The sequence below is a fragment of the Lissotriton helveticus genome, chromosome 2_1 (genome assembly GCF_964261635.1).
Source record: "Lissotriton helveticus chromosome 2_1, aLisHel1.1, whole genome shotgun sequence".
In the NCBI taxonomy this organism is placed as follows: domain Eukaryota; kingdom Metazoa; phylum Chordata; class Amphibia; order Caudata; family Salamandridae; genus Lissotriton; species Lissotriton helveticus.
Genome location: NC_136059.1, coordinates 1005203186 through 1005230560, shown reverse-complemented (window position 1 = coordinate 1005230560; position 27375 = coordinate 1005203186). Strand labels below are relative to the sequence as shown.

At 42.1% G+C, this 27375-nt stretch overlaps 1 long non-coding RNA gene across 1 annotated transcript in view; it reads right to left on the bottom strand.

Annotated features, from left to right (window-relative positions):
- The window catches only part of LOC144818404 (uncharacterized), a 100187-nt gene that overhangs the window by 69801 nt on the left and 3011 nt on the right, over nt 1–27375 (bottom strand). The window contains exon 2 of the long non-coding RNA XR_013607099.1: nt 7783–7976. This is a non-coding gene — a long non-coding RNA (uncharacterized LOC144818404). The remainder of the gene's footprint in view (nt 1–7782; nt 7977–27375) is intronic.

Sequence of the window (27375 nt, the reverse complement as noted above, 5' to 3'; positions counted from 1 at the left end):
TGGTGTGTCACTCTTTTGTTGTTTGCTAAAATGCAGAGCTAGAAACCTCAAACCCAGTGGATATGGTGTGAGAAGACTTCAAGGGGTTATGGGGCGTTAGGGTTTGGTGAGCTTGGTGGCTGGCCACAGCTCCTGTAGATGCAGGGGTGAGGACAGCTGAAGGAGAATTTGATAGACTAGGCCCAACACTACAGCAATGACCCTGGCCAGAGGTTAACGGATAGACTCCTTTCCATAAGGGCGATGTCCATGTTAATACCGCTCATGGCATGTTCCAGTATATGATCAATAGAAGTGCCTTAGCAGGTGGGGTAGGGGCTGAATGCCAACTTGTTATCTTCCTTTACCAATGTCGTCACTGCTAACGAAACAGGAGGAATTTAGGTACAGAGTACCAGATAAAACACTGGCGGAAAAGTTTGTGGGGAATACAGTACCTTCTTGAAAGATGAACTAAAAGATGTGGCCCATCCCGGCCTCCACCGGACGATGACGGGTGAAGACGGGTCCGCCCTTAGCCCAGGCTTAGCCCAGGTGAGGCCCGGGCATGCCCACTTGCATCCCATGCCACAGGGTCCTTCGAGCGTTTTTAGCACTATGTGAGACATGTGCCCCGCCTCCTCAGCCCAAGAGATTCTTGAAGACAAAGTCCCACTCCGGCACTCTAGGTACTATCAAGAAAACAGCGCAGCAAACCAAACAGAAAATAATGTCCTGCACCATGAGGGCCTTGCAATACCTTTAGGACAATGTGTGACCTGTGTGCAGCCTCCTCAGCCCATGGTACCCTGGAAGACAAGGTCCCACTCCTGGTGCAACTAAGAAAACAATGCGGCAAGTGGCAAAAAATGTCCTGCGGGGCATTGGAGCAATTTAGCATGATGTGTGTCCTGTACACGCCTCCTCTGGACGAGGGATCCTGGAGGATGAAGTCCCATTCCAGGTGCGAACATGAAAACAGTGCGGCAAACAGCAAACAACTGTCAACTCACCACTGAGGATGAAAAAGATAGTTGTTTCTCATGCCCAGCATGAGACAGCATGCTGGAGTATCGAAATTGTACCTGACAATCGGAAGAATAATCACATGATGATCAGACCATTGTGGTTTGATGGCTGAAGTCACATGCATGTCATAAAGGCTATAAAAGATGATATCCCTAAGGAGGGGCATGATGATCCTTTACATAGTTATTTTTCTGGAGTTACCCTTTTTTGTGATCAACCATCCTCATGGCTCTTACTTTTTGGACTACTTTGCTGATGCCTCTGCTCTTAACAGATCGATTGGAATCCTTCTTTGCCAACAACCTATTTTTCTATGCCCCCTGCTTTTTATCTATGCCAATGATCTTGTTTGCTGAACTGTTTTGGACTGTCTGGAGAGAAACCAGATTTAAATTCTCCTGATTTTGCTCCATTTCCCATTTTGCCCATGCCCATGGACTTTAACTTGATCCCATTGCCCCTTACTATAGAACCCTTTTGAATTTGTAAACCATCCTCTTGCCTTTCGATCCTAAACCGTCCTCTTTATGGATTAGAAAACGTTGACTAAATGTGTGTTTTCGTACTACATGCTATTAGATTCTGGACTGAAGTGCTTAAAATGTTACTTATATGCATTGAATTTAGATCTTTAATACAATAACCAAATCATCTAAAATTGCCTGAGTCTGTTATTGTGTCTCAATGTTCTTTCTTTAAAACTGTGCTTATTGAACATTGACTCTAAATGCGTAAAAGGGAGAATCATAGATTATTTTCAGAGCATCAAGTTCTGCTGCTTATAGCCTGTGTTGCAACGGCAGAACATTTATTGTGTATAATTCTGGTTAAACAAAACTTCTTTAGGAAGTTGGGTCTTCCCATTGCATTACTTTACTAGTATAGCATGGTTCTGACAGTAGTGTATATGAACCTTATCTTGAATTTGTGAGTTGGCTACCACTTAATAGTCCTCATTGGGTAGACAATGGTTTTTGGACATCCTGATCTCTCACCCCTCATTCCGATGGAGAAAGATCCATCAGAGGACCATTGCCTCTGTTGTAAAGTGCAGTGATGCGAGTTATCTAATAGCAAGGGCCAGGTATGGTTAGAGAGAATACAAAGTTTGTAAAACACTTTCGTTGGATCAGAATCCAACTAGATTACTGCATTTTATGCTGAACACAAATCCCTCAAAGTTATTTAAAAGGCAATTTATTTGTTTGGAGAGAGAAACTGCAAAAACATAATTTTATGTTCAGAACAAAGGGTCTGATTATGTGCAGTGTCCTTTAATGTTTTTTCCTACAGCAGCACCGTCACATAGCAACGGAGAACTTCAAACAACAAACAACACTCTAAATCTACAGGGGCCATCCTTTTTAATGTGGTTTCCTGAGAGATAAGTTGCACGCCTATTTTCTCTGAAGGTGCTTGGTTGAGGGTTTTTGCTCTTTGGTTCTATTTCATTATGGAGCCTATATTTCACTTTTATTGAGTACATGTTTACACTCTCATGATTTTCTCTTTAATGTATGTTTTCTAACTTTGTTCTGGGCTTTCAGATGAGGTCAGAGGTATATTCAGATTCATAAGTGGGCACTTACGCGAAGGGCCTCTTTAAGAAAACTAGCGGCTAGATAGACCGTAACATGAGAATTTAGAATCTTCTAGGAGGTCTAGTCAGCACAAAATGCCCTCTGTGCAAGGGCTGTTAGATTGCAGTAAAATGTGTTGATGTGTGCAGAAATACAGAAATAGGACTAGAGCATCCTGATTTTAGAGACTATATGTAAGTTCACAAATGTGTTTTTAACAACAATAATTCTCATAATATGCAGAAGGTTTAGAGAAGAGGATGCAGGACTTCTGTTTTGATTGTTGCATCAATTTTAGATTTGGAAATCTAAATTTAAGTATCTTGAGAAAGTCAGTAGTGTCAGCCATTTTAGATAGTGATAGAATCGGTTAGTGTTTTGGGAGGAAAGTAGATTTATGTAACAGAGGTTTAGCACAGATTACTTTGGGAGGTACTAAGGCAATATACCCAGTACTCTTCTTCCACTATATCAAAGTATATGTTTCTAGCCATTCAAAGTATTAATAAAATAACATTTTAGTAGGTGATGAACATCTCACATCCAAATATCAAATGAAATCTCTAATGATGCCATGATGGCCCATAATTTAAGTTTATATCGTTATCAAGAGAGAGAGAGAGAGAATCAGATAACTAGTCCGTATCCCCTGGGTTTATTCACGGAGGTCCCAGAGACAGCAAGAGGTTTACCACAGATACCGACAGAAAGTATCGGCCAATAGCACTGTCAGGGCTTCTCCATGGGGCATTTATGGCTATTAGCCAACTGATGCTCTAAGAGGGAATCCCCCTCATACACATAGAGCACCTTAGCGAGTGCTTCACATTTTTCAAAATCACACATTCACTTAAATTAAGAAAATTGCACCACCATTTCTCTTGGTCCTGAGGAAAGCCAGTTTTAATCAAAAAGGCCTGGCTGAAACATGTAGACCACACTTAGATGCAGGAGACCCTAATATATACTCCTAAAACATCCAGCAGCCTATTTTAATGCTAGCAGTTACCCAGTTATTAAAGTTTAAGTTTACCCTCGGGTACTTGGATCCCTGTATAGCTTTTAACCTTTCACTATCACTTCACCACACTGCACTTTCAGTAACATACCTGCTCCGCTGTATCCAGGTGTCGTAGCACACCCGGGACACACTCGGTGTCACTGGGTGGGCCCGATGATGAAGCATGCCACCAACCAGGTTGGTGGGTGAGGGCTTCATGAACAAACATACGGGTTTGCATTCTGACATACAGTTTTGAGTCCATGTAAATTCACAAATAGGCTAGTCCATAATTTAAGTTAACAGATAATCCTTTATTGAAGAATTCTTCTCCTGACATAAATTTACTTTCGCGCATTTCACTCACTGGGGACTTGGTCAGGCCAACAATAAAAATCATATATGCATACATTCAGAATATGATTAAAAACATCTCTAAACAAAATGTTGAAAATGTAAAAAAGATTTAGTAAAAGATATAGCCATTCTGCATATATCATTAGTGAAGCATGCACATCATTGAGCACTATAACAATTTCTCCGAAACGATTCTCATACATTATCTTCTAGTGATTTCCAAGTGATATCAAAAGTGAACCACTTGATAACAACCCCAAATATGAGCTCAGCATCTATTAATATAAATCGCCACAGGGTATATTGTCACTCGCTATATATATGTGACCATCCCTAGCTCCTAAAGTTTCTCATTATTTCATTATCAGGCAACCTCATACAAACAAACATCATTATAAAATATAATATTTTGAAACTATCTTTAGTTTCTTGATATCATACATGAAGTACAATTTCTCCATATGTCACATCTGTAATGAATTACACTATACATGTTGCAACCTTAAGTCTGTAATTGAAGAAAAAGTCCAGATAATTCCATGACTATCAATTTTCTTGGATAAATGCCACCTCTTATCCCATCAAATCATGCTATCCATCATCAGCGGGGGAATATTTACATATTACACACCTCAACTGCTTCCAATATATATCACTTCCGAACTGAGTCCTCACACTTGGCCTGCCAGATCATGTATCTACGCAGGGCAAGCAACAGCTTAGTTCTGATAATAAGTGTAAGTCCATATTTGGTTATGTAAGTAGACTTGCATAAATCTGTACAAAAAGAACCCATGCATACATCGATTTAAACTGCTTGAGGGGCTAGATCCAGCATACAGTATAATTCTTATGAGAATCAACACAGAATTGGTGGACATGACTCTTACTGAGGATGGTTATAAGGTGCAGGGTCTTTTGTTTGGGGATAACAACCTGAAGGAACTCAAAAAATACACTACAACATCCACTAATTTGGATAAAGTCCATTTGGCTATGAGAAGGTTTTTTTGCAGGAGATGTTTTTGGGAGGACTGGGTGAGAGGCAGAGCTTGCTTTCCCAGTTATTGCCAATACAGACCTAAACATTTTTAACAGGGATACTCTCTATTCAGAGCTATCTGAATGTCTCGAAACAGTCAGGTTGCCAGTTGTTTTCATCTCCAATGAATAGGGGGTAGGTCTAGGGAAATTTGAGCGGGAGAAGAACATATGTACAATATTTCAGGTGGGTCTGGATTCCTTTCCAATTGTTCCCTCCCAAGGAGGACATCTGAAGTTGTTTGTTTATATGTGGGAGGAATTAGCTCAAGATCCATGGGTTTAATGACAGTGAGCTGTTACAAGATGAAGCGAATGCAGGAATCAGTTCAGGTTCATTTTCCAAATCAGATCAATTTATCAGTTTCGGAAGGAATATTGGTAAAGGAAAAGAAAATAAGGAAATGTTAGGAAAGGAGCCATAAAGGAGTATGGCAGGGATCAAGAAAGTTTTTTAAGCAATTAGAGTTTGGTCAAAAATGTTATGTTATGCTATCTTATGTTACTGCTATATATTGAATGCATGTAAACCTGTCGGTGTCTTGGCTCTAGGGCAATATGAAGTTTCTGGAGAGGCATCAGTCATATACTTGTCTGAAAAACCACGTTTTTAACATGTGTTTGAATTCATGTAGTTGGGAACTGTTCACATCTCAAGAGGGAAGGATTTCCAGATACGTGGGGGTGGTGACTAAATATCTGGAACCACCCATTCTCTTCTTTTTGAACTTGGGTATTGCCAGGTAGTTAATGAGAGCAGATTGTAAAGTTTATTTAGAGGTGCACTTTTTAATTGGGGTGCGATGAAAGCAGGACTTTTTTCCATTGAGAATTTCGAAGATAATGCAGCCAGTTTTAAAGATTCTCCTTTGTGCCACCAGAAGCCAGTGAAGCTTTTTCATCAGAGTGATGATGTGACAGTGTCTGGGTTGTCAGAAGATTAGTCATGCTTCCTGTTCCTGAACTAGCTGAAACCTATGATTGAGGCATTTTTGTAGGCCCACTTAGAGAGAGTTGGCATAGATAGTCTGTTCTGTAGATGACTAGGGCAATTATAGCTTGAATGCGGGCTTCAGGGGTGAGAAATTGTAACATATTACTGATTCTTAGTAGAAATCAAGAGGAGATTACAGCTCTAAGTTGGGGTTTCATAGAGAGTTACTTATCAATATTACCCCAACGTTTTTGCTGAATACTTGCAGGAGGTGGGAGCATCCATATCGGAAGACTACAAATTATGTATTCCAGAAGTCAAACTCGTTTGTGGTGATGACAATCTCAATTTAATTTTAGATGGTAGTTATTCATCCAGTCACTGATGAACAGCATCATGTTTTGGAAGACCTCCTTAGATACAGAGATACTTTAGCTGCATGTCAGCTGCATAATTATAGATATTGACAGGGGGCGTATGTACAGGTTGAAGAGATGTGGAGAAAGGGAGGAACTCTGTGGTACTCCACAATCTAGGTGAACTTTGGGTGAGTTGAAAGAGGTCAGACGAATGGATTGTGATTGATTTAAAAAAAAAAAAAAAGATCTAGTTGGGCGCTAAGCCCCTCAGTCTTGTAGCCTCAACAAGGTCCACCAGGAGGTTGCAGTCAACCATACCAAAGGCCACCGATAGGTCGAGCAGAACCAGTGTCTGTGTGTAGCCCCTGTCACATGTGTAGCACACGTCATCAATCACAGAGAGGATGACGGTTTCAGTGGAGTGAGCAGGGTGAAAACTGACCTTGCTACATGTGCCTCCACTATCTTTGCTAAGAAAGGTAGAGATGGGACAATAATTTTTCAGTACTAGTGGGTTTTCGCCAGCTTTCTTTTGGAGGGTTACCACTGTGGCCTCTGTAAATGAACTAGGAACCTTGGCTAAGAGACAGGTTGAGTAGGGATATAGCTGAATCATGGAAATTAGTCTTTTAAGACTTTCGGGGGACAGCTGTCAATTGGGGAGCCCAATTTGACTTTGATCAGTGGGTCCACAAGGCAATCCTTGCTGATAACAGGAAAAGCGGATAGGGTGACGAGCTGCCTGTCTTCTGGGATGGTTTTATTAGAGAAAGAGGTAGGGGCATTGCTGTCTTTAATGATCTTTTATCAATTAAGAAGGTGTTAAGTGTGTTGCATATGTTCTGAGTCAGGGAAATGGGTAGTGTGACTGGCAGGGTTTGAAAAAAGAAAAGTAAAGAGATTAAAATCGCTGGGATGAAACCAGTCATACACTTGAAAGATTTTAATCAATCAGAAGTTTCTCTACATTTTAAATTAAAGGAATTCACATTTTGAGGGATGTACCGAGGCATCTGGGCTGGATAAGTTATTTAGATCTCAAAGACACCTATTTTACTATTCCATTTCACAGGGATCTTCAAAGATCTTTAGTGTTTCGGTGGGGCAAAAGATGGTGGTGCTTTGTTTGGCTGCCTTTTAGGGTTTCATTTGCTCTGTGCTCTTTTGCTAAGTTGTTAATGACTGTGGTATCTTATTTACAACAGCAAGAAGTGCATCCAATAGGTTATGGGTGCGCCGGATAAGAAGGCATTATTGGTTCATTTGGATTTGACACCTTGGCACAGCACAGAAGGTTTATTAGAAACATTTCAATTGACAATCTATTCGTTACAGGACTTGGAAACATAGTAAACAGGGATACATTGGCTTTGGTGCCAGGAAGATTGATGGAGTGAATGGGGGTTCATAGTGAATTCAGTTATATTGGTTAATTATTCCAGCAGAAAAAAATAAGTCAGGTACTGAAATAGTTAATAAAAAATATGAACAGAGAATCTTTACCTTTGAAAGAGCTGGCTTGTATCATAGGTTTCCTGTCATCGACAATCCAGACAATTTGTCCAAGACTTTGTATTATTCATCATTGCAGAGATTAAAAGCAGAATATCTTCAGAAAGGTTGGTGGTATCATCGTCACATAAAATGGAATGGCGAGGCAAGAGAGGAGATCCTTTGGGGCTAAGGAACATGAAAGCCTGGAATGGAAAAGCAATTTTTGGAGACAAGGTAGAAATGATCTTAGAAATCTGACAGATTGGGTGCAAATACAAGGTATCACTCTCCAGGTGGGAACTGGACAAAAGAGGAGCAGATTTTGCATATCAATTGTTTAGAGCTGATGGCAGTTCCTTTGCAGTGAACAGCTTTGATTGAGGAGCAAAGAGGTCAATTATTTTGTGAATGGACAGTGTGTCAGCAGTCATGTGTGTCAATCATATGGTGTGAACAAGGTTCAAAAACCTGAGAGATTAAGCAAGAAAGTGTTGGCATTACTGCCTGGAACACCAGATTTCTGTGACTGCAAAATATGTTCTGTGGAAGCTAAATGTAGATGTGGATTGGAATTCAAGGTACTTGATAGATTAGAGTGAATAGAAGCTATACAGAAATATGTTTTTGGGGTTGCAGGTGAGATGGGGTTCCCTGGTTTTAGATCTTTTTGTGTCAAGAGTCTAAATACAGCTCCACAGGAATTACAGTTGGAGTCCAGACTCAGAAGCAGTGGAAGTAAATGCCTTTTTGAAAGTGTGGCCAAGGAAAGGAGTTTATGCTGTTCCTCCTTTTTCCATGATTCCAAGAGAATTGTTGCAGATGGATAGAGATTGGGTAGGTCGGGTTTTAATTACTCCCTGGTGGTCAGTTCAGGCTTGGTTCCCTACAGTGAAAGGGTTTAGTGTTCCTCTCCCTCCGTTATATCCTTTGTTTCTAACCCTCCTTTGGAATGCTCAGGGAAAGTTGCATGACATGGTTCTGAAAGGGCAGTGATAGCTGATGGCTTGAAATGTTTTGGAGGTCCCTAGAGAGTCTATGGGGCATATTGTCAAGGGCTTAATCGTCGCTTTAGCTGCACATTATGCCGATGAAGCGGCAAAAATTCTATTGCCCTATTAACAATGCGGCACTAACATGCACTAGCGCATGTTAGCAGCCGTTTCAGTGACGCTATGCATCTTAATCATATACATCGCTAATAAGTCTGGAAACATCACGAAAAGGTCACTAACTGAACATCGCGATAATAACAATGCGGCCTGCTACCTCTTAAGGATGTGATCCTGATTAAGCCATCACCTTAATGGGAGGTGGATCATCAGGCTAAGTCCACCATGGCGTATCTACAAGGATTTCCCCCCCAAAACGCAGCTATCGCTGGATTTTTTCTCACCTTGGTAATAAGTGTTGTTAATAAAGCGCTAACTGGGCAATAAAATCCAGCGATAGTCGGCGATAAATAAAACTGCGCTAAACGCGGTTAGGGATAGTTATCTGCATCTGTAGATAATATGCCCACATGGACTTTCAGGAGAAGTTGTTAAATTGGTCAAAGAGGTGTGGGTGCCAGGAACCGGAAAGTGATATTGTTCAGCTTGGAACAATTGGCATTGTTGGTGTAGTGACACAATTTGGATTCCATGAGAGCACTTGTAGTTCAGGTAGTAAATCTATTGGGATCTATTTTAAAAAAGGTTTAAGTTACCAAACAGTGAATTCATAGAGATCAGCTATATTCCGGTAGGAGATTTACTAATGTATGGAGTTCAGGTTGCAAGATTTGATTAGCATGTAAACTAATGAAAAGTATTAATCTAAAAAGGCCCACAAAACCAAAAGTATTGTATTTTGTGGGATGTGAGTGTGGTTCTTTGTTCTTTGAAGAATTGGTTAAATAACTGATTTGCTTTTGTAACATTTGTCATGGAAGCTAGCAATGTTGTTTACTTCAGTGTCTTTCAGCCACGATTTATACACCATAAAGAGTGATTTTCAATATAACTAGAATGAATTAAACATCTCCCAGAGCAGTAGAATACCCTATCTATAGAAAACAACCTAAATTATGTGTGTATGAGATTACAAATTGGGATATGAGAGACTTTGGTGCAGTACGTTTGATCTTGTATATGAAGCCGTATAAACCAGTGGCTATTGCAACAATTGCAAGATGATTTAGATGTATTATGCTGGAGGAGGTGTGAAAGTAAGTATGTGAGTTTGGAGCACATTCTTACAGATGAGCAATGGTTGCTAAAGCATATGTTTTAGGAGGATGTTTGGAAGACTTTTTATCTTCAGCTGAATGTTAAAATGTGGCAATTCTTGCTAAATTGTACTTGAAACTAATTACTGTCGCTGAATGTACTGTGCAACAGCTTTGAATGTGCACATAATCAGAGTTTTTGTTATTTAGAAAAAAATTGTGATTTTCAAAGCTGGTAGTGTAAATAAAATCACAATATATCAAAGACATGGATGTTCTTATTGTTCCTCCCTCCCATGCTGTGAATGGTCAGGATTTCACTTAGTAGGATAGATGTATGTTTTTAATAATATGTGTTCTTAACAACTGAGGGGCTTAATTACAAGCCTCTTGTGCTGCCAGTACATCACTTTTTTCCAGTATTAAAAGTTACGCAGGAGCATCGCAAAGGGCTTGTAAATAAGTATGTAACATACCATTGTTAAATGAATTCTTGTAATTCTCCATTCTTGGCTTAATTATTCTTGTACTAATTCTTGGATTTATTACAGGCTAGTTTTTTATGCTTACTTTACATAAAAAATTCTAAATAGTTCATCACTGATGATGAGGCTAAATTTATGCAAAAAGTTCTTTATTGTTGGTCACCGGAGAGAAGAGAGATGTATTGCACAATTGCCGAGGCACACTAAATTATAAGTCCAAACTTGTAAAATGGGCATTTACCCATACAGTAATCAAAAGAAGTCCATTTGGATATTTCTTTTTCTTTATTCTTCTCAATGGTTCATGTACAAAAGAAAGCAATGGCATTGATGCATTGAAATTTGTGGGACACTACAGTAAAACAGGTATAGACTTCTTAAATATAAGGGTACAGGTGAGAGGGGAGAAATTGGAAACTACAGTATTTAGAAAACCCACAGCAGGAAATACAATTCTGCATGCAAACAGCTCTCATCTGACACCCTTCATTAGAAGTATTCTCTTTGGCGAATTCTATAGGGCGAGGAGAACATGTAGTACTCTAGAAGGCTATGAAAAGGTGGAAAAAGAAATGACATGTTGTTTTTTACAGAGGGGGTTTCCACTTGAGGTTCCGTGACAATTTTAAGTGATGTTTTCGACTCGCACGAATATGGTCGAGTCTGGTATCTAAGAACCGCAAATGACGAGTTTAGTAAGTGTGCGCAGTTTCGCTGTGCTAACTTAAACCGTTCATTTGATGTGTGAGTTTTTTCATCTGTACCCACAGGTTCCATCTTAGATACGGCATCCATTTTGTCTCTTGCCCTCAAGTAGCCAGCGAACGGACACTGTCCGCTTCGTCACCCTGGGACTCTCAGGATATTTGTGGAAGACACATGTACTTTGTAAATATCTTTTACGATGAGGGGGATGATACTGTAAGGCAGATGGCCCCGCTCGAGGCTCATCTTGCCGTCCGGTTTATTGTCTCAGCCGTGCATCTCATTAGGCACGTCCCTTTGATGCCTGTATCTCGTGTTTCCCGATACCTCCCCTTTTACACCCTTTTCGATTTCCCCACTGTCTCCATCTCCCTCTGCACCTGTCTTTGTCCCTATTTCGATCTGTTTTTACTGCCGATTGGAATTCACTAATGTTGGGAAGATGGGTTTTTACAGTTGGGAACCGCCAAATGTTTCCGCACTTATGTTCCGGACCTTATGTGTACCAAAGTGACCAAAGCGACCCCTCTGGGGGATAATTATGGGAACCAGGTTGTAAACTTTTGTGTACCATGTTGTCCTATGAGTTAATTTTGTATAAAAGGAGCGATCCACAGAACCAATTTGAAGCAGTCTCCCCAAGTTGCACGTGTTGTACTTGTCGTGACTTCTGTGTTCCCTGCAGTAATAAACCTTGAATCTCTGACGCCGAAGGAAGTGTCCCGTGTCTCTGTAGTTTGTGCGCCGAAACAGGTATCCCATGAAGGTTATAGGTGTTGTTCCCTGGCACCGCTGGTACTGTTAAAAAGTCCAGTCCTTCAGTTGGCGCCCAACGTGGGGCGACTTCAGCGGTACCGGTCCGGTCCAAAGCCTGATGATCGTGAGGAACTTCGTGTGAAATCTCCGAGGGAAGGTGCACCCCGCTTCATCGATCCTGTTGTCGAAATAAGTGGCCCGAAGTTTTTCCCTGCGAAGATTCCCGCCTCCTGACGGCTGCGACGGACCGATGCCCTGACTGTCGACCTGTCTTCGACGCCCGGCGTAGACCTTATGTACAAGCGAGACGATAGACGGGCCTTCCTGGTGACGCCATTGAAGTTCTGAGTTAAGTATTTGTGGGTCGCTCCCAGTCCTTAGTGGTTGTTCTAGCTTTTTGAAAGCTTTGTGGTTAGCCTTTAAGGCTTTGTGGTAATAGCTCTCCGAGCTTTGTAATAGCCTTAAGGCTTTGTTGTATTGCATGGTTCCATTGCATTTGTGGTTCTTAGTATTGGTTCTTAGTATTATTTGACAGTTGCAATTGCCAAAAACCGAGGGTTTTGACTTACACGAGGTTTTATTGCTTCGGTAATCCTTGAAGTTTGATACTAGGTTAGTGTGCACGATGCCTAGCCATAGTGGTTTGTTTCGTATTTTCAAATGTTGCGCAATGGATTCCCGGTTGGAGGACTCATGTCCGATACCTCCAGTTGGAACTCCTATTCATGATCTTTATAGTCGACACGGTGTGGGTCCCATAATCTATAATGATTACTGGATCCGCTATACAAGGAAAGACGGTGACCTTAGATGGCCACCACATGGAACTTTTGAACTTTCGATTTTAGATAATCTTGAGGCTAAATTATTTTTAAAGAAAGCTAGGCCAGCTATGTTTGATTCCTTTCGGATATGGCGTAAAGAGGCCAAACAGAAAGAAATCAAACAACTTAAAAAGGATAAAAAGCAAGAGTTTGTTCCGATAGTGCAAGCTATAAAAGAATGTAGACAAGACAAAGAAGAAAAAGATATGGAAATCGCTACTAGATTGCATCACATGAAAATAGATAAATGTTACCCAGTCTTACCGAATAATCTAGAAAAGAAAGAAGAAGATTTAAAGGAGGATTCCTTGCTATCATACTTGATAAAATCACCACCTCCTTATGTACAGGGTGCTACTGCTCCTGTAGCTCCTCCTATAGCTCCTCCTGTTGTTCCTCTTGTTGCTCCAGCGGCTGCGGGCCAGCCCGCTGTTAACCCTACGTTTGTTCCACCACCTGTCCTCGTTCCTACTGCTCCTGTACCTGTACCTTTGCAGACTGTTGTTTCTGCTACTCCGACTATCTTGTCCGTTCCTACTATGCCTTCCTTCACCTCTAGTGTTGTTGCTCCTGTTTTTCTTTCCCCATCTGTTCGTAAGCGTGTACCTAACTCTGTTGCTACCCTTTATTCACCTCTTCCTGGTCCGTTATTTTCGTCGGATTCATCTGATACTCCTCAGAGACGGAGTCAGATCCCTAGTGGTAGGGAGAAAGAGACGTTAGTAACAATGGCACATAGGTGGATAAGACATCCTGCTAATTACACTTCGCGTGTAGTATTTGATACGTTTTCTCAGTTTAATGAGCCAACGCAGAGATTCGTATTTGAGGAGATGTGTAACTTTTTGAGAGAAGAATGGTACAATAATGATGTAGATGATGTACCGTCCGACATAATTGAACTCCAGAGTCACTTTTCGAACGGTATGATTATAGGAGACGATGTACGACGTGCTGTGGAACGCTTATTAGCATTCAGACCCACAGCACATTCTCGGGTGTCATCAGATGATACCACTGAGAATTGGAAAGCGGTTCCTGGTCAGTATCCTATGAGAGAGGTTCCGCCGCTATGGGTACCTGGTGACCCCGGTGCAAACCCTCCGGTTTTACCACATTTTCGAAGGGTGTGGATACATCTTCCTTGGAAACGATCGGAAGTTTTGCAAGTGAAGCAATCCTTACCCGATCCGCGTAAAAATCCGGCTGGTTATTATAAGGAGTTATCACAACTGATAGAAGCTTCTATTATGAATATTGCCGACATCGACATGTTGTTTGGCAATGTTGTACCGCAACCAGTTTGGGCTAAAATTCGTCAAGCCAATCACGCAGCTGAATTAGGGGGTGATTGGGCTGCACTGCTAGCAGCTGATGCATTACAAGTTGGTGGGGCTAAACCTGAACAGTTGATCTTGGATTTGCCTCAAAAAATCATTACGCTCATGAAAACTCTCATGCCAGCGATGAAGGTGAACTGGGATAAGTTATCAGCTTGTAAGCAAAAGAAAGACGAGAGTGTCTCAGATTTCTTTACTAGGTTTGAGGAAGCGTTTATTGACCACAGCGGCCAGGACATGGGCGCTGAGGGAGGTCAGCGGTTATTCGTTGACAAATTTGTGTCAAATTTGCTGCCTGAGCTATGCAACAAATTAAAGAATTCAGAAAGTGCGTGGGCAGTTTCAACCCCTGCGCAAATATTAGCAACGGCTCAGTATTATGAGAATAGGGAAAAGGAAGAAAGTGATCGTGTAGAAAAGAAAACTAAGGAGCTCAAAACGAAGGTTTTGTTGCAGCAAGCATACCCTCCACGATCAAACCAAAATGATGCACAACAGCAGTATCGACCACGAGCACAGCTTGATAGAACACAGCCGCGCTCTGACAACTTTGATCCCAGATCTTCACTTGGGTATAATCAATGCGCATATTGTAGGAAAGAGGGACACCTAAAATATGATTGTCTTGCTTTACGGGACCGTCTGAATGGTGTGTCGACACGAGGAAATCGTGGCGGTGGTCCTCAGCAGGCACCACGTGGTAGAGGTCGTGGTTCATCCCACAATCAGATTGATCGTCATCAAAATCAATCGGATGCAAATAATTATTTCGACCAGCGAAATGCGGGGTCAATTCGATCTGCACAGTATAATGTTGATGACTATTATATAGACCACGAGACTGTTGTAAATGACCACTACTAGGACAGCCAACGACAAAGAGAGGGAGTAGTGTCAGTTCCGGTCGATCAGAGTGGGCCTTACGTTGCAGTGACTACATCGGGTGTAGTTGAGCCTTTTCTGTTAGACACTGGTGCGACGAAAAGTTCCATCATGCATTCAAAACTCCCTGGCGCACCTTTGTCTGGCTTAACGAATGTTTCCGTTGGATTCTCTGGCGCCCCTGTTAGTAACCCAGTTTCTAACCCTTTGCCTCTTATGATTGGACCACGTGAGCTAACGGCTCCACTGATTCTATCTACAGGTTGTGGTGAAAATCTTTTGGGCCTGGATTTGTTGAAACGATTATATGCAACATTGTATTGTTCCCCCGAAGGAGTGGAGCTTACATTGGGAAGGAGAGTGATCTCTCCCATGTATTTATCGGTTGATAAATTCCCACCGGAATTGAATTCCCTCCCTGCGTCCTTATGGGCCACAGGTCCCAATGACGTGGGCCTGTTAGACATTCCACCCTATGTGATTCAATTGAAACCAAATGCGCGATTACCGCGTTTACCTCAATATCGTATTTCTCTTGAGGGCGAACGAGCGCTGTTAGAAATCGTTCATGATCTCATTGGAAAAGGTGTTGTTGAAGAAACTCGTGGAAACGTGTGCAATAGCCCTGTATTGCCAATTCTGAAACGAACTGACCCAACTAAATCTCCTGTGTATCGTTTTGTTATAGATTTGAGAGAGGTAAACAAAATAGTGGTTCCACAATTTCCTGTGGTCCCTGACATTACGGCTTTGTTAACAATGATTCCGGCATCTGCCTCCTGGTTCACAGTGATCGATCTAAAGAATGCTTTCTTTAGCATTCCGATTGCAGAGGAAAGCAGAGACCTGTTCGGATTCTCATTAGGAGGTCGCAGTTTTAGGCTAAAACGCGCTCCACAGGGTTACTGTGAGAGTCCATCAATCTACAGCCAAGCACTTAAAGGTCAGCTTGATGCCTTTGTATTGCCTAAAGGTGCAGCTTTGATTCAATACGTTGACGATCTTTTAGTGGCAGCTGATACAGAAGCTATTTGCAAAACGGCTACAGTATCATTATTGCACTATCTACATGACTTGCACCACAAGGTATCACCTTCAAAGCTACAGTATTGTTGCCAAGAAGTTACCTATTTAGGTCACTTATTGTCAAGAGAAGGGAGAAGGTTGACCCCAGAGAGAATTGCAGCGATTTCCCGAATGACTGTGCCAAAAACCCAGAGAGATGTTCGTGCCTTTTTAGGTATTACGTCCTACTGCAGACAATGGATTCCAAATTTTTCATTGTTGGCGAAACCATTGATAGCCCTTACGTGCAAGGATGTTTCATCCCCAGTACCTTGGTCTGAAGAATGTCAGAAAAGTTTTTCTGAATTGCGTGATGCGCTGTGTTCGGCTCCTGTGTTGGGTACCCCTGACTACAGTAAGCCGTTTACACTATACGTTCACGAGAGGGATGGTTGCGCGTTGAGTGTTTTGACACAATCTTTTGGTGGTAAGCAACGCCCATGTGCCTACTTTTCTTCGACTTTAGACCCAGTAGCAAGGGCTTTGCCAAGTTGCTTAAGAGCAACAGCGGCAGCTGCGGCGTCCATTCGACAGTCTGCAGGTCTAGTCATGGATAATATACTCACGGTAATGGTTCCGCATGCAGTCGACACTCTATTGAACCGAACGAAAACTCAACATCTGACAAGTGCAAGATTGTCCGGATATGAGTTGACGTTGCTGGCCAGTCATATACGGATAAAACGATGTAATGTGTTGAATCCAGCAACATTGCTGCCGATCGACGCAGAATCAAGTGGTGAAGCAGTACATGACTGCTATCTCAAAACTGAAGAGGAAACCAAGGGTCGCATTGACCTAAAAGATACTCCATTGACAAATCCCGATGGTACTTTGTATGTGGATGGTTCTTGTTTCAAGTTGCCGAACGGTGATGTGACGACCGCGTATGCTGTAGTTACATTGAGAACGATTGTGGAAAGTGCAAGATTAAATCAAAATTCGGCTCAGGCTGCTGAGCTAATTGCTTTGACGAGAGCGTGTGTATTGTCTAAAGATAAACGAGTGAATGTGTTTACAGATAGCCAGTATGCATTTGGTGTGGCACATAGTTTTGGACGACTGTGGAGAGAGAGAGGATTCCTTACGTCACATGGTACGAAGATTCAGCATGGCCAGCTTGTAAATGATCTTTTGGATGCACTTACGTTGCCTAAGCAAGTGGCGATTGTTAAATGTAGTGCGCATCGTAAAGTGATGGATGATGTTGGTCGTGGTAATGCGTTTGCGGATGAGACTGCTAAAGAGACTGCCCGGAACATTAGCACTCAAATGTATGTGACGAGTTCGGTTAGGTGGCCTACAGAATCAAGTATGTGTGAAAACACTATCGAGAGTGTGAAAGCAATTCAGAATGAGGCCACCGAAACTGAAAAGACGAAGTGGAAAGAAAGTACGGGAAAGTTGGATGCGAATGGTTGTTGGACTGACTTATCGGAACAGAAAAGATGGATGTTGCCTGATGCGTATGTGCTGGCTATTGTGACTATGGCACACGGGTTAGCACATATTAGCGCGAAAAGTATCTGTAAATTGCTGTTTCCTGTGTGGAAGAATGATGGTATTACGAAATGTGCTGAACGCTTGGTTAAGAATTGTATGGTGTGTTTGATGCACAATCCTGGTAAGGGCACTCCCACTCCACCTGGTCATTTTGCCCCTCCTGCGTACCCTTTCGAAGTTATCCAGTTGGACTTTATCCACATGGAGAGATGTAATAATTTGAAGTATGTGCTGGTTGTGGTGTGTGCATTTTCTAGGTGGATTGAGGCCTACCCCCTTAAGGATAATACGGCTTTATCCACGGCAAAAATTTTACTCAAAGAGTATTTTTCCCGCTACGGAATGCCTCGGGTTGTGTGGTCAGACAACGGAAGTGAGTTTGTTGGGAGCGTGATGAAGAGTGTGTGTCGCGGGTTAGGGATCGTACAGAAATTTCATAGTGCCAATCATCCTCAGTCAGCCGGTTTGGTTGAAGGGTTCAATGGCACCCTTAAACTAAAACTAGCAAAGATTCAGGCTACGACAGGTCTTTCGTGGCCTGACGCTTTACCCTTAGCATTACTGTCAACAAGGGCAACTGTACACTCCCGAGTAGGGCTCAGTCCCTATGAAATAGTGTTCGGTCGTCCTGCCAATGTTTGGGGGGTCCCTAGACCGGGTGCCTTTTGTGAACTTGAGTATCCAATGTTAATCGATTATCTTCATGACTTGACTGCTAAACTGAGGTTAATTCACCAACAGGTTCACGAAGCATTGCCAACACAGACGGAGGGTCCAGGCCACCAGCTCCAGCCCGGAGATTGGGTGGTAACGCGCAATTTTTCGCGCAAGAACAATTTGGATCCCAGGTTCACTGGACCCTATCAGGTCCTCCTTGCCACGAGAACTGCAGTTCGTCTTGAGGGGCGGAAAAATTGGGTGCATGCCACCCATACCAAGAAAGTCCCCATTCCGTTGCCAGCAGACTCGTGGGTAAGGAAAGGCATTGCATCAACTGAAACCGAAGGATTGCCGGCGTTGGTACCTTTCAGCGACGCACAACCTGTCGGAGAATCCTCAGTGCAGCAAAAAGGCATTATTGAACACTTGTCAACAGAAAACTCAAGACCAGAACATTCAGCTGATCAACAGGGCGTTGTCCTTTCAACGGATCTTTTGTTTAACGAACAGACACGTCCTGGGAAAACCCGATATTTTTTAAGATCCAGCACTAAAGACTAATAAAAAACCCCGTTCTGTCCCTTGACAAGTGCATTATCCCGTTTTCCATGATCAGTTTGAACACTCATACCATTGTAATTATTTTGTATATATTCATTGAGCTTCGTTCCTTACACTTTTTGTTTCCACAGCTGAGAGACATTTGTTTTTATACATATATATATATATATTTGTGAAATAAAGGCCGTAGGGCCGCGCGTGTACTTCCTCCTGGTTAGTAGGTCTTGACGCTAGGTTAAAGACCGTCGATTCCTGGGAACTCCTAGGAATTGACTATTGCTACACAGAACGAAGTGCGTCAAGAAACGTTGCGGACGGTCATAGGGAATGGCATTTTTGAAGCTGATGGACTTGGAAAAAGCTCAAGCACAAAGATTCAAGCTGCAGCAACTCAGTCGTACTAAATGTTTTGTGTTCCAAATATTTGTACTGTTTGTGACTGTTTCTGCGTTATTTGCGGGTGGGGTGTATTACACAATGACTTACTTCTTGCCTTCCACTATACCTACTCCTACCCCTGACCTTAAACTCATCTCCACTGACTCTCCTCATTCTTTTCACATCTTACCTGAACACGAGCAGGCTAGACGTGCAGAATTCCGCAACAATTCCTTTATTCAACTCCTTCATCAGCATCAGTTAGTGGTTAACACTACTAATTGTTGGGTGTGTGGGTTGATGCCACATACTACGGATAAGGGAATTCCATATCTGGTGTTACCGTATAGCTCCCAAGGGTCTGCTCGAGCATTTCAAACAATGTTTCGAAGCGCACTGGGTTTCCACCCCATTCGAGAACCACGTTCCCCTTACTCTGGTCCTACCTCGTACCAAAAATCTTTGTCTATAGCAATAGAGGATTTAGATAGCGATATCTATGATCCCTCGCTTATCCCTGAAGAAGAGGTACAAGCCTATAGGGTCCTAAGTAGAGGCGAATATAGTGTGTTCACTGGTGAAAAACAGCTTAAAAGCTCGCCTCCGATATGGGTCGTACCCCACATTGGTAATTTTTGTTTAATAGGTCGCGGCCGTAGATCGAAAGCCCGACTTGGAGAGAGTGCTTGCACTGAAAATTATATATTGCCAATGGTCTCGTCCCCTGTGTTTTTGGCTGCCAAGGGTACATACTTTATTTGTCATGATCGTGCATATGCATGGTTGCCCTCTGACTTCATGGGCTCATGTTTTATCGCAAACTTGTTGCCTCCGACGTTTACTGTAGATGCAGATTATCACAAAACTAGAGTTGTGAGGGGCGTAATTAGCGAAGAGGATACTGCTGGTCAAGAGGCAGGAGACTTTTTCAAGGGTTTCCTCCCATTCTGGGGACCTATGGTTAATAGTAGGAACCTAAGACAGTTGACTCGAGTGGTAGAATCGACAGCTAATATTACTGCCAGTGCCCTTGGTAATATAACCACAGAACTTCAGGCGGATAGACTTATGACGTTACAAAACCGTATGGTGTTAGATGTGATCTTAGCAGATCGAGGTGGGGTATGTAAGGTGATCCATTCGAGCTGCTGTATTTTCATTCCTGATAACGCCCCGACTGTCTATCAAGCCATCTCGAAGTTGCATAAGATTTCCGAATCCATACACGTGGATGTAGGGGATTGGACGCTACTTGGATGGTTTTGGGGCCTGATGTCGACTTGGGGTTGGAAAATTCTGACGATCATTGGAGTCGTTGTAGTGTTCCTGTTCACGTGTTGCCTTTGCGTGCAGTGCGGTCCTGCCTTATGTGGCCTCTGTGCTACAACGTGTATGAGACAGCCACCTGTTACCAAAGGGTCTCGATTGGACAGAGCTATGCTACAACAACATCTCGAGGGTCTGATGAATATCGAATATGATTCCGACTAGTGCTTGCCTACATGAGGGCAAAAGGAGCGTCTGAGGTTCCGTGACAATTTTAAGTGATGTTTTCGACTCGCACGAATATGGTCGAGTCTGGTATCTAAGAACCGCAAATGACGAGTTTAGTAAGTGTGCGCAGTTTCGCTGTGCTAACTTAAACCGTTCATTTGATGTGTGAGTTTTTTCATCTGTACCCACAGGTTCCATCTTAGATACGGCATCCATTTTGTCTCTTGCCCTCAAGTAGCCAGCGAACGGACACTGTCCGCTTCGTCACCCTGGGACTCTCAGGATATTTGTGGAAGACACATGTACTTTGTAAATATCTTTTACGATGAGGGGGATGATACTGTAAGGCAGATGGCCCCGCTCGAGGCTCATCTTGCCGTCCGGTTTATTGTCTCAGCCGTGCATCTCATTAGGCACGTCCCTTTGATGCCTGTATCTCGTGTTTCCCGATACCTCCCCTTTTACACCCTTTTCGATTTCCCCACTGTCTCCATCTCCCTCTGCACCTGTCTTTGTCCCTATTTCGATCTGTTTTTACTGCCGATTGGAATTCACTAATGTTGGGAAGATGGGTTTTTACAGTTGGGAACCGCCAAATGTTTCCGCACTTATGTTCCGGACCTTATGTGTACCAAAGTGACCAAAGCGACCCCTCTGGGGGATAATTATGGGAACCAGGTTGTAAACTTTTGTGTACCATGTTGTCCTATGAGTTAATTTTGTATAAAAGGAGCGATCCACAGAACCAATTTGAAGCAGTCTCCCCAAGTTGCACGTGTTGTACTTGTCGTGACTTCTGTGTTCCCTGCAGTAATAAACCTTGAATCTCTGACGCCGAAGGAAGTGTCCCGTGTCTCTGTAGTTTGTGCGCCGAAACAGGTATCCCATGAAGGTTATAGGTGTTGTTCCCTGTCACCGCTGGTACTGTTAAAAAGTCCAGTCCTTCACACTATCGGTATTAGAAAAAGCCTCAAAGAAAGCAAGAACATTGAGTAGAGAGAAGGTACTGTTTGAACCATCTAAAACAGCAGAAAATGGAAATAACAAAGGAGAAAATAAATGATACACACATGTTTATAACAACTTATAACACTAAACACAAAGAGTGAGACACATTTTTAAAAAGGACTGGCACCTTATCAGGGGAGATCCAATAATTGGACACCAGATACAAAATATCATGAGATAACATATGGAAGATCCAAATCATTAAAGGATCACATAGTCAGGGGTGACTATCTGGGAGTTACCATATCACAAACATGGCCCCAGCAGAAAGAAGGCTTTAAAAAGTGTCTGAAAGGTAAAGCTTGCCAGCATGGAGAAAATCTCAATTTTTAAGACAGTTTTTAATAAAACTGTGAAAATAAGAGGATTTTTTACTTGCAAAATGAGCTTTGTGGTATACATTTTAAAATGTTTCTGTGATAGAGTATATGTGGTCAGTACCACACTGTCAGTACACAAGAGGATCTTGCAATATACGAGAGCCATATTTAATAAAGACCGGAGCTACCCTGTGGCTGGGCATTTTGAGAAGGAACATCAAAGTGAAATGTCTGTGATGCAATATAATTGCATATCACAGGTACCTAGGATGAAAAGAGGTGGAAACAGGGAAAAGGAATTAGGGAAGCTGGAAACTTACTATATCCTTGAAGTGAACAGTAAAGAACCAAATGGGTTGAATGTGGATGAGGATTTGTTCACATGCCTATACTAAACCTGCATTAAGATTCTGCTCACTTGAGAGAGCCAAGTTAGATTTTAAAGCGGACAAGTTTATCATGCACTAACACATTGGTGGAAGAAAGCACTTTAAGTCACTAACAAATTTAATAAGCACTACCACTTTAACAATTGAAATTGGCACAAGCACTTGAAATAAGAGAGACAAGTACTGTAGGGTCTACTTAGAGATTCTAGGTAGGAAATGGCAGCTAAAGAACAAAAAGCATAAAAGCACTTTAAAATTCTAGAGGATATACATTACTATCACATGAGGAAATTCTTTTATTTTTGAAGTGATGAGATTAAGCAAATTAAATGTTTCTAAACAGATATACAATATTGCGAAATGAAATAGTGCATAATTGCTGTCTTGGTTCATTCTATACTGGGTTAACAAACAGGAACTCTCCTTTTGAGACATTTTATTAATGTTGTGCACTTATTTATATAGAACTATCCAGTTGAAAGGTATGTAAAATTATGTTGGTATGCATTGATGGATAAAGTTTAATGTGTAATTAGTGCGAAATTGAATGTTCTAAGATGGCGCCATTATTTGCCCAGTGCAGTGCGTCTCATCCTTAAACATAAATTGTCCTCTTTTTTATGGCAATGTATCATGAGGATATGTGTCTTTTTATATGTAAAGATAATGGGGCTCATCAGCGTGAACAAGGATGCAGGCAGCAGCGGAAACGCGTAGATGATAGCAACACTCTATTAAACTATACCAGAATACCAGAGTGAATACCCATGGAGTGTCTGTCCCGTCTCTTTATTTAGAAAAAGAGGTGCTCTTAACTACTCACCTGCCGGCTGGCTTCCTTCCATTGGGGCTACCTTGTTGTTTGGAAGCGGGCCCACGTTGGTGCCAAGTCGGTGTCAGTGCTGCGGGATGCAGCTTTGCAATGGCAACAGCAGAAAGGCGGTGCAGGCAGTATTGTGTGACTTAGCATTGACCCACATGGGTATTATGTTTTAACAATGACTGACTGACTTGAGATGATTTCCTGGCACTACAGGAACCAGAATGCAATGTGAATTGCCACGCCCACTGGGCAGGATCTTTGAACTTAAAAGTATGCTGCGACCACTGTCTTGTTATTTCAGGAACTAAAGCCATTGAAGAAGGGACATGAGTTCCCAAAATGTGTCTGGCTCAGTGTGCATGCAGATTCCTTTGTTCTCCCAGCTGCCTGTTTGCAAGATGTTGCCAGATTTGAACTACTCACCTGCTGGCTGGCTTCCTTCCATTGGGGCTACCTTAGTGTTTGGATAGTTATATATATTTACATATATTACCTACTGGCGGTCGCCAGGAGGTAGTTATAGTTAGGACCTATTTTCCATAGGAAATCCGCAACATTCTATTCCCAATAACTTTGGCGCCGGTTGACGAATCTTCGTGAAATTTTCAAAACTTTTGGCCAGCTTCGGCCCGCTCCTGTCCTGGAAGTCTCGGGGTGATTCGTCAAGCGGGGGCTAAACGTGTTTTCCCCATGCAATGTTCCATAGGAACCTTTAGTCACAGCTACAGCCCGAACAGCTGAACGGAATTACACAAAATTTGGCAAAAAGGTAGCCCTTGGTTTAGAGTTGTGCCTTTTTGTTAAATGGTGTAAATCCTTTCAGTAGTTGCTGAGAAAATCAAAAGTAAAATCATATATATATCTATAGCCGCAATGGATCCGCGCACCCTCAGTGCACCCTGCCGAGCACGAGCTGAATGCTAATTGGCTGTCAACACTCCAAATCAGGAAGTGTTGGCAGCCATCTTGTGCCTCAGTAGAACCAAGGCACAAGAAAGCAGAGAAAAAACTGTGCAAATCGCAAAAAGGGGGCAGCATAGAAACACCCTGACCCCCTAGGCCCCCCATAGCCCAAAAAAATTTGTTTTAAAAAAAAAACAAAAAACAGCAAAATCCATGCTGGGTGCGCGGATCCTGCCAATAATAAAAAAAAACGAAGCGTGGCCTCCCGTGCTTCATTAATATTCAGCACCTGGTTGGGCCAAATCCCGGGGGCAATGTTAGATGTGGGTGGGGGGTAGGCCGTGCCCCTTTTTACACCTCTCTACAATGGCGCTTACTGGAGGTCCCTAATGGGTAATTTGCCCCTAGGGACCCTCAGGATTCAAGGGGACTTATTCTCGCAACTTAAAATGGCAACAGGGCGTTTTTACACAGTGGGGAAGGGAGGGGGCGGGGCCTGAAGTGACATGTGCAAACACGCCCTGTGGCACATTTTAAGTTGGGGAAATAATTCACCTTGAATCCTGAGGGCCCCTGGGGGCTAACTAGCACACCAGGTGCTTCCAGTAAGTGCCACTGCGCTGCGTTGCAGAGAGGTGGTCCAGTCCGTGCCACTTTTTACACCTCCATGCAATGCAGCTATGTTGCACTTACTGCAGGTACCTAGTGGGCTAGTTGGACCCTAGAGATCTTCAGGATTCAAGGGGACCTATTCTCAGACAAGCAATCAATAGCCCATATAGATCTTCATTTAGCTGCTAACCAAACCATGCAACCACTTACACACCTTCTGACAACCTAAACTGTGTGAATGTCTGTATCAATCGCTAACACATGCATTAAGCAAGACACAATTAATAACTCACTTATACAGTCAGTCACACACGTACTTAATCATCCATCCTGACTCTTATACACCCATTCATTCGTCAATACACTTTGGCATATCTAGATATATAAAAACGAATGTATGTCTGTCTGTCTTTCTGTCTGTCTGTCTGTCTGTGTGTCCTTTATGCATTACTACACCATTCATCCGATCGCCATGAAGCTTTGGGAAGTTGTTGAGTACACTTCTGCGAAGGTTTCTGGCATACATTTTTTTTAAACATCGGCCCCCCAGGGCCCACATAATCTTTCGAATTGTACGCACCAGATGGAAAAACAACAAATCTTGTATCCACAAGCACTCGAATAAATAAATAGAATTAAAACACCATTCATCCGATCGGCATGAAACTTTGGGAAGTTGTTGAATACACTCCCGCAAAGGTTTCTGGTATAAAAATGTTTTAAATATCGGCCCCCAGGGCCCTCATGATCTTTCGAATTGTACGCACCAGATGGAAAAACAGCAAATTTGGTATCCACAAGCACTCGAATAAAGAAATAGAATTAAAACACCATTCATCCGATCGTCATGAAACTTTGGGAAGTTGTTGAGTAAAATCCCGCTAAGGTTTCTGGCATAAACATTTTTAAATATCGGCCCCCCAGGGCCCTCATAATCTTTCGAATACTGATGTATGCATAAGACGGAAAAACAAAAAAACATGTATCCACAAGCACTCAAATAAATAAAGAGAATTAAAACGGCACTTTCAAATGTTTTCCATATTAAAATGAATACGTTTCAATAAAAATGACACAATGAAAATTGAATGTTATCATAACGAGTTTCCTTGAATTTCCTTTCTTCGGAGATCGCAGCAACGCACGACGGGTAAGCTAGTATATATATAAAACATATTTACATTTTATAGAAACACGCATTCACTGGAGTATGTCATCAGTTCAGTCATCAGTGATATCACTTGAGATGTCATCAGTGATGCCTTCAGTGATGTCGCTGACCATGTCGTGAATGACGTAATATGTGACATCATCAGCCGTGCATTGCGGGGTGCGAGTTATAGTTAGCTCAACTAACTATAACAGCTGAATTTCTATTGTTTTGTATGAGTGAAATGTCCAACTAACTATAACGTCCCTGAAACCTATGTTTTTTCAGTGTGTATATATATATATATATTCACTGAAAAAACCATAGGTTTTAGGCCTTATATAGTTAGGAATTAGCATTTAAAAAACCTTGAAAATTCACTGAAAAAACCATAGGTTTCAGGCCTTATATAGTTAGGAATTAACATATAAAAAACCATTGAAATTGCTCCTATATAGTTAGTTGGACTAACTATATTTGGCGCACCCGCAATCCACTGCTGATGATGTCACATATTACATCATTCATGACATGGTCAGTGACATCACTGATGACATCACTGATGACATCTCAAATGACATCATTGATGACATCACTGATGACATCTCATTTGACATCACTGATGACATCACTGATGACATCATCCAGTGACTGTGTTTTTCTGTAAAGTTTAAATATGTTTTACATATTGAAGAATGAGTGGATGTATAAGTGTCTGGATGAAGGATTTAGTAGGTGCGTGACTGACTGTATGAGTGAGTGATTAAATGTGTCTTACTGAATGCATAGGTTAGTGACTAAACTGTGTGAATGTGTGCATCAGTATGTCTGTTGTTGTGTAAGCTGCTGCATGTGTTGATCAGTAGCTATATGAGTGGCTATATGGGTTATTGATTGGTTGCCCAAGTATTTGTATGGGAGACTGAGTGTGTGTGTGGCTGGCTGGGAGGTGTGTGACTCTGTGCAGATCAATGTGTACTTGTATCAGTGATTGTATAAGAGAGTAAGTATGTGTTAGTATATGTTTGAATAAGTAAGGTGTTGTGTGTATAACTATATAGATGAGGAAATGGAAGTGTGATTGATTCTTTACATGACTGACTAGGTGTGTGAGTAACTCCATGGATGAGTGGCAGTGTGTGAGTGTCTGCATAGGTGTATGAGTGCATATGATAGTGTTGCATTGATGAGTGACTGTATGTATGAGTGATTACATGGGTGAATGAGTGGATGTGTGTGTAGACCTAGGAATCGGTGAGTGCCTATGTAGTAACTGGTATTGGTGTGTCAATGGTTTCAAGAATGGTAGTCTGTATTTAACACTGGGTGTATCAAAGGTTATATTAGAGTGAGAGGAGGTGCATCGTATTATCACATGAATGATGTAATCAGTGATGTCATCAGTGATGTCAAATGAGATGTCATCAGTGATGTCATCAGTGATGTCACTGACCATGTCATGAATGATGTAATATGTGACATCATCAGCAGTGGATTGCGGGTGCGCCAAATATAGTTAGTCCAACTAACTATATAGG